Genomic DNA, 13,191 nt, shown 5'->3' with positions numbered 1-13,191 from the left:
AGATCTCAGCTTTCTGTGCATCTGAGTTTACTTTCTGAGGACCGTTTTCAAAGGAATTGAGCTGGGTAATTAAGTCGTTTTTCCGGCTAGATCGTCCTGGTACTAAATTGTCCTGTTCAAAACCAGCTGAAAGTACACACAGGCTTTCACAACATGCATAGATGCTGCCAGATTTTAAAAGAGGTGCTCCCGGGCTTGTGCAGATCGGAAGGGGTAAATGTCGGCACAGATTTTCAAGTGCATGGGAATAGTTTCGTCCCTTCGCCTGCCCGTGCAACGGGCAGAAACTAGGGGGGGCATTTTGCACACACCGGCTTCGTTGCACTGAATTTTCACAGTGACAGTGTCCAGCCGGCTCCACTTTGACAAGTCACTACAAGGGCAGCAGGTCCAAAGGTTAAAAAGAGCCGCGCTTGCCTGGCTGGTTGCCAGGAATTCTTGGGCAACTTAAATAGTGAAGACAAGAGATCAACTGTATAGGCCCGTGGGAAGTTGCCTAGGGCGGGGAGTTTTGACGGAGACTGCTTTAGCTGGATGTTCCCCACTGGCTCAGATTTTGGGATACTTTTATAAAGTTTTCATGCAAATACGTCCGTATAGGGTGGGCATGAGCAGCCTTAAGATTTTTTTTTTTCCTGGCATTTCCTGTGTCATTTCCAGGAAAGTTTATTTTTGCGTAGGAAAGGGGGGTGGTTTCAAATGTCACCCGTGCCTATTCTTTCAAAAGAGTGAACATTAATAACATCATGCAAAAAAAGTCATGCTTTTTTCTACTTCTCTTTGTTTGCCAACGACATGGGTAATGTTGACATTTCCTATGTTGTTTCAAACAAATGCACATCTCTAGTATAAATATGTAAAATTACCAGTCAGAATTCAGCGGCTTTTTTTTTTTTAATACTGGCTGCGAAGGATAGCATTAGGCCCCAGTATTAAATACTGCGTCACGTTTCAGCAGCAGCACTGAATATCGGAGTCCAGTCAGCAGGGTTTAAAAAAGGGTTGCATAATTTCCTAAAATAAAAATGTATATTTCTTCACTCTGTGCAATTAAACTGGAATTGGCTGCCATAGAATGTGTTGAAAAGCAGTTTGCTTAGCAGGGTTTAAAGAAAGGCTTGGCTAACTTCCTAAAAGAAAAGTCCATGAGCCATTATTAAGATGGACTACGCAGCATCAAGGTTTATTAAAAATTTCTTCTACCGCTTAGTCCAAATTCAAAGCGGCGTAAGATAAAATACATAATCAGCGTACAATAATACACAACAAAAGATTAAAAAACAAAAAAGTGTATCATCACTGGGGTTTGATTAGTAAAAAACAGAAACAAAAACGAACATCAGACAAACAAAATGGAAGACGCGAGGAAAAAAGGGAAGAACGACAATATGTCCAGGAAAAAACAAATAAGGAAAAAAAACTATAGGAAAAGGGTTGAATTTAACTTACCCCTTCTTTTACTAAGGGCTCCTTTTATGAAGGTGCGCTAGCGTTTTTAACGCACGCACCGGATTAGCGCGTGCTATAGTACGCACTAGCTGAAAAACTACCGCCTGCTCAAGAGGAGGCGGTAGCAGCTAGCACGCGCAGCAAGGCCCTAACGTGCCTTCGTAAAAGGAGCCCTAAGGTGCGCTAAATCGAATTAGCGCAGGCTAAACACTAACGCGGCCACGGACTAACATGCCCGCGTTAGCGTTTAGCGTGTGCTAAATAGATTAGCGAGCGCTAATGGGTTAGGGCCTTCGAGATTTTGCCCTTACGAGGGCAGTTTATGCATCAAAAGCGTCTAAGAACAGGAACGTTTTCAGCTGTGCCTTAAAAGAACCGAGAGGGGGGAGGGTTCTTCCCTTATATAATTGGGAATGGAGTTCCAAAGGGTCACTGAAAAGTTATTAGATCTGAACGTATTGGTATGTTTTAAGGATGGAATATTGAGGAGATTATGGGCTGCAGAACAGAGAGATCTGGATGGGCTATATGGGATGAGGAGTTTATTGATGAATTCGGGCTGATTACATAAGCGGGTTTTGGAGGTTAAGAGAACGATTTTGTAACCAATTCGGTGTTCGATAGGTAACCAGTGTGCCTTATGCAAGAGGGGGGGGGGGGGGGAGACGTGATCATATTTCTTTGCGTTAAAGTTGATTTTTACTGCAGTATTCTGCACAATTTGAAGTCACCTTAGTTCTTTTTTTGTTATGCCTATAAAAAGGGCATTACAATAATCTATACATGGAATAACAGGGGAATGGATTAGGACTGTGGTCTCAAATAGAGAATGACACGGTGACAAAATTCATCACCGTCCCCGTCCACGCGGATAACCGCGGGAAACCATCTTCATGTCATTCTTTAAGGAGAGAGGGAAGAATCAGAGTATGAATGGCCACAGCCACTGACCCGCAAGCTTTGCTTTGAAGAATGCTGGTGTAGAATAGAGAATGACACGGTGACAAAATTTATCACCGTTCCCGTCCCCGCGGATAACCGCGGGAAATAATCCCATGTCATTTTCTAGTGTCTATTTCAACCTCAGTCCTTCTACACCACCATTCTTAAAAGCAAAGCTTGCGGGTCAGTGGCTGTGGCCATTCATACTCTGATTCTTATGTGAGCCAAGGATAATGAAGCCATTGTGACATCACTGATGTGATTGGCTCTTAGGCACTGGTGGAATGAGGCATTATGACATCACAATATCTGCTCTGGATACCAGAGACTGTCATTCTGTAGTGTCTGTTTCAACCTCAGTCCTTCTACACCAGCATTCTTCAAAGCAAAGCTTGCGGGTCAGTGGTTGTGGCCATTCGTACTCTGATTCTTCCCTCTCTCCTTAAAGAATGACATGAAGATGGTTTCCCGCGGTTATCCGCGGGGACGGGAACGGTGATGAATTTTGTCACTGTGTCATTCTCTAGTCTCAAACTCAAACCCTTTGCAGGGCCACATTTTGGATTTGTTGGTACATTTCTCCCTCCGAATCCACGGTTTCAGTATCTGCGGATTTGGTTATTCACAATTTATTATTATTATTTTTTTTTTAATCGATTTTAATTTTTGGGGCTATTTGTAAGCCCTCTGAGACTCCCCGGAACCTTACCGGGTGGTCTAGCGGACTTTCGGGGCAGGAGCGATCTTCCTGCCCTGCGTGAGTTCCCGTAGTCTCTCGAGACTACGACGGGAGCTCGCGGCAGCCATTTCCTATGAGTGATCTGCACGGGGCAGGTGTGTAGGAAGATCGCTCCTGCCCCGAAAGCCCACTAGACCACCAGGTACGGTTCCAGGGAGTCTCAGAGGGCTTAAGGTAAGGTCCAGAATTCCGGGGGAAGGCGGGGGATGGGTCAGAACCAGCCCGAATAGGGGCGAAATAAAATGTCATGTGAATTAGCAATATATGTCTGAAAAAGCGTAAAAATATAATCATAATAAAAACCATTACGTGAAGCAGAGAAAACGAATAGGAATACGGAAAAACACTAGCACCGGAAAAGGATGAGTACCAGAAAACAAAACGCCAAAATTAGAATGTGATCAAAAGTCTATATACAACAAGGGATTAAAAAGAAGAAAAATTCAATACTTCCAAACAAGCAATTGCAGACGAGTGCAGTGCTACTGCGACGGAGTGTGAGACTGTGAAGAGAGCCGAAGAACGCCGCGGGAACTTGTAAAAACGTCAAACATGATGACGTGCCTAATGGGGACGTGAGCCAGTTGGGTCAAAAAACTGCCTACTGGCGGGCCAGCTTTGGAATTTTCTCCCGGGCCAAATATAATTACACTGCGGGCCTGAGTTTGACCCCCCCTGATCTAGGACAATTCATCGCGACCGTTTCATTGCGGCCAGTTCATCGCGGCTGTTTCAGCACTGAATCGTCCCATGAAACGTCCCGCAATGAAGATGCTATTTTTTTAAAAAAACAGACCCCCCCCCCCCACAACCACCACCAAATAAGCTGCTCTCGCACGTCAAGCACTCATCCTCACACGCATTCAAGGGCAGGGGCTCCGATCTCCCCTCCCCTCCCCATGGTCTCCCTCTGTTTTCCACTCTCCTATACCGCAGCTTTTCTTCTCCAGTGTGCCATCCCCTCTCGGAATGGGACGATTCAGCGTGGCCGTTTCAGCGCAGCGGCGAATAAATGTCCCACGATGACTTGTCCCATTCCACTGTTGGAAACAGAATTCTGGGTTTGATGGACCTTCAATCTGCCCAAGCTCTTATGTTCTTAACATTTCAGGTCCCGGTCTATATTCAGTCAGGCACCCACATTAGGGTATCAATCACGTTTCCCCCCCATTCGGATGCCACTCCCTCCTGACTCCACCCCCCCGAACAGCAAGTCGAGCAAGAGTCCTCCAATTGCATTGCTGCCAGCAGGAGGTGCTGCTTCATTTCCTGAAGTCCTGCAGAGCTTGCCTGTGCCTCACAATTGAAAAATGATAGCAAAACTACATCCCCCACTGGCGGCACAGTGGCTGGCGGACTCCCGAGAGAACAGAAATGGAAATCCCCCCCTCCTCCTTTTTCTTCCACCCATCCCCCGACAGCATTGATTCCACCCTGAACAGACCCTAGCCAGAACTTCTTGTAATTTCTCCCCTCCATGCTTACCTTTATAATTCATATGGTCCCAGGGCCAAAAGTGATGGCCAGCCCGTCACGTTTCCAACCTGAAAATGGCTGACACACCCTCTAGATGCAGTCTTGTGGTAATTCGCTTCACCAAGCTGGTGGAAATGTTTGTTGCCTGCGTTTTAGCCTCAATTTTCACTGCTTTGCTACTAGTATTTTATATATTTTTTATTATTTAATGTTTTTTTATATCCCGCTTATATCTTAAGCAGTTTACAATGAACACTAGAGGTCAGATGGAGCAAACGTGCTCAGATTTAGGCATCTAAGAAATACCGGTGGCAGGAGACTGAAAACAGACTGGTTTATCTGTTTCCATTTCTCTTAAGATCCTAAAACAGGAGCTGGTTTTACTGTTAATAGTTTTTTGGCAGTGTTTTTGTTCTTCTGGAGCCAAAATGCTGTGTTTACCAGAGTGCAAAAAATCCCAAAACCACACACAATGCAGCACTGAACATAAAGTGACCTCAGCTTGACCTTCATGGATCCAAACTATTTTCACTTAAGAACATAAGAATAGCCTTACTGGGTCAGACTAATGGTCCATCAAGCTCTGTAGCCCGTTCTCACGGTGGCCAATCCAGGTCACTAGTAGCTGGCCAAAACCCAAAGAGTAGCAACTGTGATTTGGGTTATTCTTCCCAACGTGCATCACTTTGCATTTGTCCGCATTAAATTCCATCTGCCACTTGGACGCCCAGTCTTCCAATTTCCTAAGGTCCGCCTGCAATGTGTCACAATCCGCATGCGTTTTAACGACTTTAAATTTGCAGATGACACTATACTGGTCAATCACCTCACTCGTCGTTCCAATTTCCAGATCATTTATAAATAAGTTAAATAGCACCGGTTCCAGTACAGACCCCTGTGGCACTCCACTGTTTACTCTCCTCCATTGAGAAAAATGACCATTTAACCCTACCCTCTGTTTTCTATCTGATAACCAATTCCTAATCCACAACTGAACACGACTCTTTAATTTTTTCAGGAGCCTCTCGTGAGGAACTTTGTCAAAAGCTTTCTGAAAATCAACCTGCTCACCTTTATCCACATGTTTATTTACACCTTCAAAGAAGTCAAGCAAATTGGTCAGACAAGATCTCCCTCAGCTGAACCCACGCCCCCACTTTGTGGATGCTCACCCAAACGGATGCGTGCATAGAGCAGCTTTTTCGTTCTCACAGTAGCTATAAATTCTGTCTTGGTTCATCGTGCTTAAACTATCGATGTAAGGTGTGGGGTGGGCAGTGAGCGCAAGGAAATGTGACTCGGATCCGCTGTGGCCAGTCAGTATATTCCCATCTTTGCCACTGACTGCCCATGTTAACTTGTGACCAGCTACAAGTTGCTGATAAAAAGGATCCAGTCAAATTCCAGCTCTGGATATTTAATGCTGAGCCATGTCCAGGCCCCTAGAATTGAATACCTGAGCCTAATGCAGCATATGCTAGCCGCCAAATCTTACGTGGATTCCAGACGATATTCAGCTACATAAGGGTATCTAATCAGGTCATGCCCTCCCCCTCCCCCCATTTCGATCCCACTTCCTACCTCCATACAAGATCAAGAAACACCCCCCCCTTCCGATTCCTCCATCCTCCCCCTCACCACTCTGGAGCATCAATAAACCCCTTCTAATACCTGCCTCCGTCCCACCCCCTGAACATCCCCTTCTGATCCCTCCAAAACATTAAAAACAAAAAACATGTTTGCCTGCCTGCTTGATCTCTGGTGGTCTAGCAAGGAACAGGCAGAAGCATTGCCTTCTTGCTACCACCTTTTGTGGCTTCCCCTTCAAAATGGCCACCACGATAGCCTTGCAGCAGCGGCTTTGCACGGCAGAAGTTCCATGAGTCCACTGATAGAAGTCATGGCAGCCATTTTGAAAGGGTAGGAGCTGGTGAGCATCACTCCGACCTAGGGAAGACAATAAAAAGGATGCTTGACCCCACCCACACCCCACCTCCACCATGCCCTGTCTCCCACTGGTCCCATTCCCAGTTTCACCCCTGCCCTACCCACCCATTTCCTTAGTCCTCCTTCCCATCCTCTTTTGGCCCTCTTCTATCCTCCAATAAATCTCTTCACACTTTCAGTCCCAGCTCCATCCCTCTCTCCTGCCTTCCCCAGCTTCGCTTCCTTCTTTACCCTTTCTCCTCTACCCTCACCTCAGGACCAGTCTCTCTTCTCTCTCCTGTCCCTCCTCATGGTACTGCAGCTCACCCCCTCCCCATTCCAGCATCGTCTGCTCTCTCCCTCTTCATTCATCCGCACCCCGGGATCTGTTACTAATTCCAACCCCAGTGGGATCTGCAGACCTCTCTCTCCAGCTCCCAACTCCTCCTACCTACCTCCTCCCCAGCCGCTGCATTCAATCTTTGGACAGGCTGGCAGCGGCAATGAGGGAAGCTTGCTGCCGCCAGTCTGCCCCAGAAGCCGCCTCTCTGCAAGTCCTGCCTACGTGGGAACAGGAAGTTGCTGCAGAGAGGCGGCTTCCAGGGAAGGTCGGCGGCAGCAGGCTTCTCTCACTGCTGCTGCTGGCCTGCCCGAAGATTCAATGCAGCGGCCGGGGAGGAGGTAGGTGAGGGGAGTCAGGAGAGCTGGCAAAACCAGGACAGACTTCCCCCTTTAAAAAAAAAAAACACAAAAAACTGTCCAGGCACCCGGACATGTCCAGGTTTTCTTGGTCATCAGGTCGCCTCCCATTCCCCACTAGAGCACCAGGTAGGCCCATGTTCAGCCGATGTGTCCATCCTGTTCATATGAAAACAAAGGAAAGGAGCGAGCAGAGTCCTCACGAGTGAAAACAATAACAAATAGTGCAGTCAAACCAAGGGAGCAAAAGAGTCCCAAGAGGTGAAAAAAAACCTCTTGAATTTGTTCTTCATATCATATACAAGAACGATCCATATGTCTGTCGTTGTAGAAACGGCAAAAGGAAAATGACTCGACACGGCCATGTTTCGGCAAACGTACCTGCCGCAAGAGTCAAATATTCTAAACTCACAAAGATAAAACAGATAAATGGATTACAATATAGAAAACATTAGTTTTCTATATTGTTGAGTCCTTTTCTACATTGATTTTGGAATCCCCACTGTCACTGTAATTAGCTTATAGTGATTTACATATTAAAATACCATGGATATGTTTAAGAACGTTGAATTTAAAATATCTAACCTTTTTAAAAAAACATTATATTTACATAAAGTCCCATTTTACATAGAGCATGGTGATCAGAATAAGGTTTCCGGATTTTACAACAGTAAAATCCAGGCACATGGCCCCACCCAGTTCCAGCCAAGCCACGCCCCTTTCTACCCAAGCCCCACCTCAAACCTCTTCTCGAGCTCAGAGTCACATTTGGCGGGCCTCTGAGCATGCACGGGTGTGACGCTAATGATGTCGCACGCATTTGCCCGCACGTGACCTCACCACCTTGCATCCATGCGCAGACGCCCTCCGGACGCGGCCCTGAGTGCAAAGATTTTCAAAACCCGGACAAAGTGCCGGATTTTGAAAAGCCATCCGGACCCCTGGGCAATCCCCTAAGAAGAGGACCTGTCCGGGTAAATCCGGACATCTGGTAACCCTAGATCAGAACCGAGAGGTCAAGGTCGGGATGCCCTTAACTGCAGTAGTATTTTGCAAAAAGATGCGCTGATGCAGAACATTTACAATAAAACCCTGCAAGGGTACGGATGCACTTGCCAGCACATACAGCGTGAGCAGCCATTTTACAAATACACAAATTCCACATGGAGGTGTTGGAATTAATACCAGGAAGTGACATCACTTCCACATGCAGTTGACCTGGGTTACAAACCTAGAAGTAGAAAATGACACGGGGAAAAAAATCTGTCCCCGTCACCGCCCCGTCACCGGCCCACCATCCTCTGCACGCCCCGTCACCGCCGTTCCCTTCACTGCCCCGTCACCGTCACCGCCATCCCTTACACCGCCCCGTCACCGCCACTGCCATCCCATTCACCGCCCCGTCACCGTCCCCGCTGCATCCATATAAGCCTTAGTACTGTAATATTTAGCTTATTCCTTTCTTATAAATCAAAGTTCCTGCTGCTGAACTAGAGAAAGAGATGTTCAGCTGGCAGGGCTTTGTTTATAAATTTTTATCAACACAACTAATATACTACTTTATCCTAAAGCAAAAAATAAATAAATATATAGAATTTTTTTTCTACCTTTGTTGTCTGGTTTCTGCTTTCCACATCTTCTCATTCAATTCCTTCCATCCACTGTGTGTCTTCTCTCTGCGTCTTCCATTTGCTGTTACTGTGCCTCTCCCTTCACCTCCCCCCCCCAAATGGTCTAGCACCCATCTTCTTCCCTCCACTCCCCCATAGTCTGGCATCTGTCTTCTTCCCACTCTGTCTTCCACATTTCCCTTCGGGGTCTGTTCCTCTCCACCCTCCTTCAATGTCTGTCCTATTCCTTTCCACCACCACCCTTCCCTCCCTCCTTTACCATCTGTTCCTTTCTACTACCCTTCAGCTCCTCTCGCGTGGACTATCTATCTACCTTCCTCCCTCTTATTTTCATGGCACGTTACAATGTAATTTGTGCAAGCCACTGGAGCCTGCGAGCTCGGTCCCTGTCCCATCCCCACAAACCATCTCGCTTCTGTGCTCCTATTTTCCCCATTTCTAATATCTCCCCTATGTATCTGCCATTGCCCCCCCCCCCTGTGTCCATATACCATCCCCATGGCATGTCCCCTTTATGTCTCTGTCCCTATGCCCCATGCACATAATTTCCCCTCTTTCTGTTACCTTCCTGTGTCCAGATTTCCCCTATCTTCCTCTTCCATACCAGTGTGTCTCTTCTTTTCAACCCCATCTAGCTTTTTTCCCTCTTTCTTCCCCCCCCCCCTTGCTTCTAGCATCTGGCTCACCTGCCTGTCCTTCCCTTTCTTTCCTGCTGTGGGTTTTTCTTTCCATCTTCATCCCCTTGGCCCAGAATCCTTTTCCCTTTCACTCCCTCCTTCCAATTTGAGCCGGGAACACGAGCGATCGCACGGTCCCCGCAGCCACCACTCGCCTGCCCAATGGATCCTACTGTTTAGCCAGCTCTCTCCCTTCTCCTCACCTTAGTTTGTAGGTTTTGTTTTTCGGCGACATGCACGCAGCTGCTCAGTGTTCAATCTTCTGCTCTGCTGCAACTTCCTGTTTCCGGTTGCGTCAGAGCAGAAGATCGAAACTGAGCAGCAGCGGGTGCGCGGCTCTCTGATAGCGTCCGGGTCGCCGAAAAAGAAAACCTACAAACTAAGGTGAGGAGAAGGGAGAGAGCTGGCTAAACACTAGGATCGATTGGGCAGGCGGGTGTGTGCTGCGGGGACCGCGCGATCCTTCATGCCTCACTGCGGGGACAAAACCATTCACCGCCCCACGGGCGGTGAATGACCTTGTCCCCGTCGCCGCAGCAACTGCTAGTTTTCGTTCCCCGTTTCGGCGGGTGACCCGCGGCTAAAATGCGGTGGCCGCGGGTAAACCGCCACCGTGTCATTCTCTACCTAGAGACCTAAAAACATAGAAAGATGGCAGAAAAGGGCCATAGCCCATCAAGTCTGCCCACTCCATTAACCCTCCCCAAACAACCCCCTAAGGGGTCGCTCACAGGTGGGATCACCTCTACACTGCCCTCGTAAAGATCCGACGTGGGCGTCCCATTTTTTCTTAAAATCTTGTGTGCTGCTGGCCACGATCACCTGCTCTGGGGGTTTGTTCCAATGGTCTACCACTCTTTCTGTGAAGAAATACTTCCTGGTATCCCCATGAAATTTCCCGCCCCTGATTCTTAGCGGATGTCCTCTTGTGGCCGACGGACCCTTGAAAGAGAAAATGTTGTCTTCCACCTCCATGCGGCCTGTGATGTACTTAAATGTCTCAATCATGTCTCCCCTCTCCCTATGCTCTTCGAGAGAGTATAGCCGCAATCTGTACAGCCTGTCCTCGTATGAGAAATCCTGAAGCCCCAAGATCATCCTAATGGCCGTGCGCTGAACCGACTCAACTCTCAGTACGCCCTTACGGTAGTGTGGCCTCCAGAATTGCACACAGTACTCCAGATGAGGTCTCACCATGGTTCTGTACAATGGCATTATGACCTCCGGCTTCCGGCTAACAAAGCTTCTACGGATACAACCCAGCATTTGTCTAGCCTTGGATGTAGCCTTTTCCACTTGGACGTTAAGTGCCACCAATTAAGCAGTGAGACTACAATTTTAATTTGATTTCCTTTTGGAAGTGGAGATAGACAAGACGATTAAAGGAGAATTACTCCTTTAATCCCTTGTGCAAAGTCCTGGCTACAAGGAGCACTTTTTAAATCCTTGTGCATGCCTTTGAGGTAAAACTCGGCATGGAATCATGCTCCCTTGACATCAATGCGTGGCCCAAATTCTATATATGGCATAACCAATGTACACACACAACTTGATTGGCCTAATTGATGCCGATTGGCAATTCACATCCAATAATTGATGTTAATTGGAGTTGATTGAAAGTTGCGCGGATAACTGAAAAAGTCATGCGTCATTTCAAGTGCGCACGGCTGAAAAGGAGGCATGTAGGCCAAGAATACCCTATCCTAAATGAGCGTAATTAAAACATATTGATTATTGAAACCTTCTGTACTGCTACTAATGACTGGGAAGTCAATTCAGAGCAATTTACATGAGCTTCAATAATGGTGTTACAATATAGAGAATGACACGGTGGCGGTTTAACCGCGGCCACCGCATTTTAGCCGCGGGTCACCCGCCGAAAACGGGGAAGAAAACTAGCAGTCGCTGCGGCGACGGGGACAAGGCCATTCACCGCCCGCGGGGCGGTGAATGGTCTTGTCCCCCGCAGTGAGGCATGAAGGATCGCGCGGTCCCCGCAGCTCACACCCGCCCGCCCAATCGATTCCAGTGTCCAGCCAGCTCTCTCCCCTCTCCTCACCCCAGTCCGCAGATCCTCCTCCTCGGCGACCCGCACGCTACCAGAGAGCCGCGCACACCCGCCGCTGCTCAGCCTCGATCTTCTGCTCTGACGCAACCGGAAACAGGAAGTTGCAGCAGAGCAGAAGATCGAACACTGAGCAGCCGCGCGTGTGCGGCTCCCTGGGAAAGCGCGCAGGTTGCCGAAAAAGAAAACCCACAAACCAAGGTGAGGAGAAGGGAGAGAGCCGGCCAAACACCAGGATCGACCGGGCAGGCAGGTAGTGGCCGCGGGGACCGTGCGATCGCTAGTGTTCCCGGCTCAAATTGGAAGGAGGGAGTGAAAGGAAAAAGGCTTATATGGATGCAGCGGGGACGGTGACGGGGCGGTGAATGGGATGGCAGTGGCGGTGACGGGGCGGTGAAAGGGATGGCGGTGACGGTGACGGGGCGGTGAAGGGATCGGCGGTGACGGGGCGGTGCAGAGGATGGTGGGCCGGTGACGGGGCGGTGACGGGGACAGATTTTTTTCCCGTGTCATTCTCTATTACAATACATGAGCTTCTGTAAAGGTGATACAAAACTCGAGTTAGCGTTTTCTGGGACGGTTTTCATTACTGATATAATTAAACCATAATCAATCATTCTATTTATTTGCACCTATATATACTATAATCCATCTATACTATAATCTATCTACCTGCTTGTATATACATGTATAATATGATGCATAGTAGCGCTTAGGTCTATACATTCTCACTAAAGATGGTCTCACCAATTTATGAACACATTTCAATTACCCAGATGGTATCATACATGAATTCTCAGTCCAACATCCGAATATCCAATCACTCAATTTAGCTTAATTTTTGTTTTTTTGTTTCATGAAATCAAACTCTATAATCGTACCAATATGTATTCTTGTATAGATAAAAGGCCTCGGAACACCTCCTTCGCCCTTGATAATGAATTTGTATCTGGCAGGAATTATGGTGTAAAATATTCCTCACCGGTCTTAAACTGTCCTGCACACAGCTTTTACGGATCAGTTTATTTCCGACTGGCATTTTTGGTTCATAGTCTAAAGCGCGCGAGGACAAAGGCGCGTCGAAAACCGAGCGCCGACAACTGAGCGCAGGACTTCATCGCACCGAAGAAAAACCTTATTTTAAAGGGCTCTGACGGGGGGTGTTGGTGGAGAACCCCCCCCCACACTTTACTTAATAGAGATCGCGCTGGCGTTGGGGGGGGGTTTGGGGCGTTGTAACCCCCCTCATTATACTGGAAACTTAACGTTTTCCCTGTTTTTTAGGGAAAAAGTTAAGTTTTCGGTTTAATATGGGGGGTTACAACCCCCACACCCCCCCAACATGACAGCGTGAGGCAGCGCGATCCCTATTAAGTAGAGTGGGGAGGTTCCCCCCCACACACACCGTCCGAGCCCTTTAAAATACGGGTTTTCTTCGGCGCAATTAAACCCTGCGCCCAGTTGTCCACGCTCGGTTGTCAGCGTGCCTTTGTCCTCGCGGGCTTTTTGACCCATCACCGGCATTTTTAACCACGTATCTTTATCATAGGACTTCGTAGGGACCCCTGAAGAAGAAATTCTGTCGAA

General features: G+C 47.7%; 1 protein-coding gene across 7 annotated transcripts in view; it reads left to right on the top strand.

Moving 5' to 3' along the window:
• P2RY6 (pyrimidinergic receptor P2Y6) overlaps positions 1–13,191 on the top strand; it is a 141,392-nt gene that overhangs the window by 109,034 nt on the left and 19,167 nt on the right. The window lies entirely within an intron of this gene.

Source organism: Geotrypetes seraphini, chromosome 6, assembly GCF_902459505.1.
Source record: "Geotrypetes seraphini chromosome 6, aGeoSer1.1, whole genome shotgun sequence".
Lineage (NCBI taxonomy): Eukaryota > Metazoa > Chordata > Amphibia > Gymnophiona > Dermophiidae > Geotrypetes > Geotrypetes seraphini.
The sequence above is the reverse complement of the archived record's forward strand: the minus strand, read 5'-3'. Positions and strand labels throughout refer to the sequence as shown.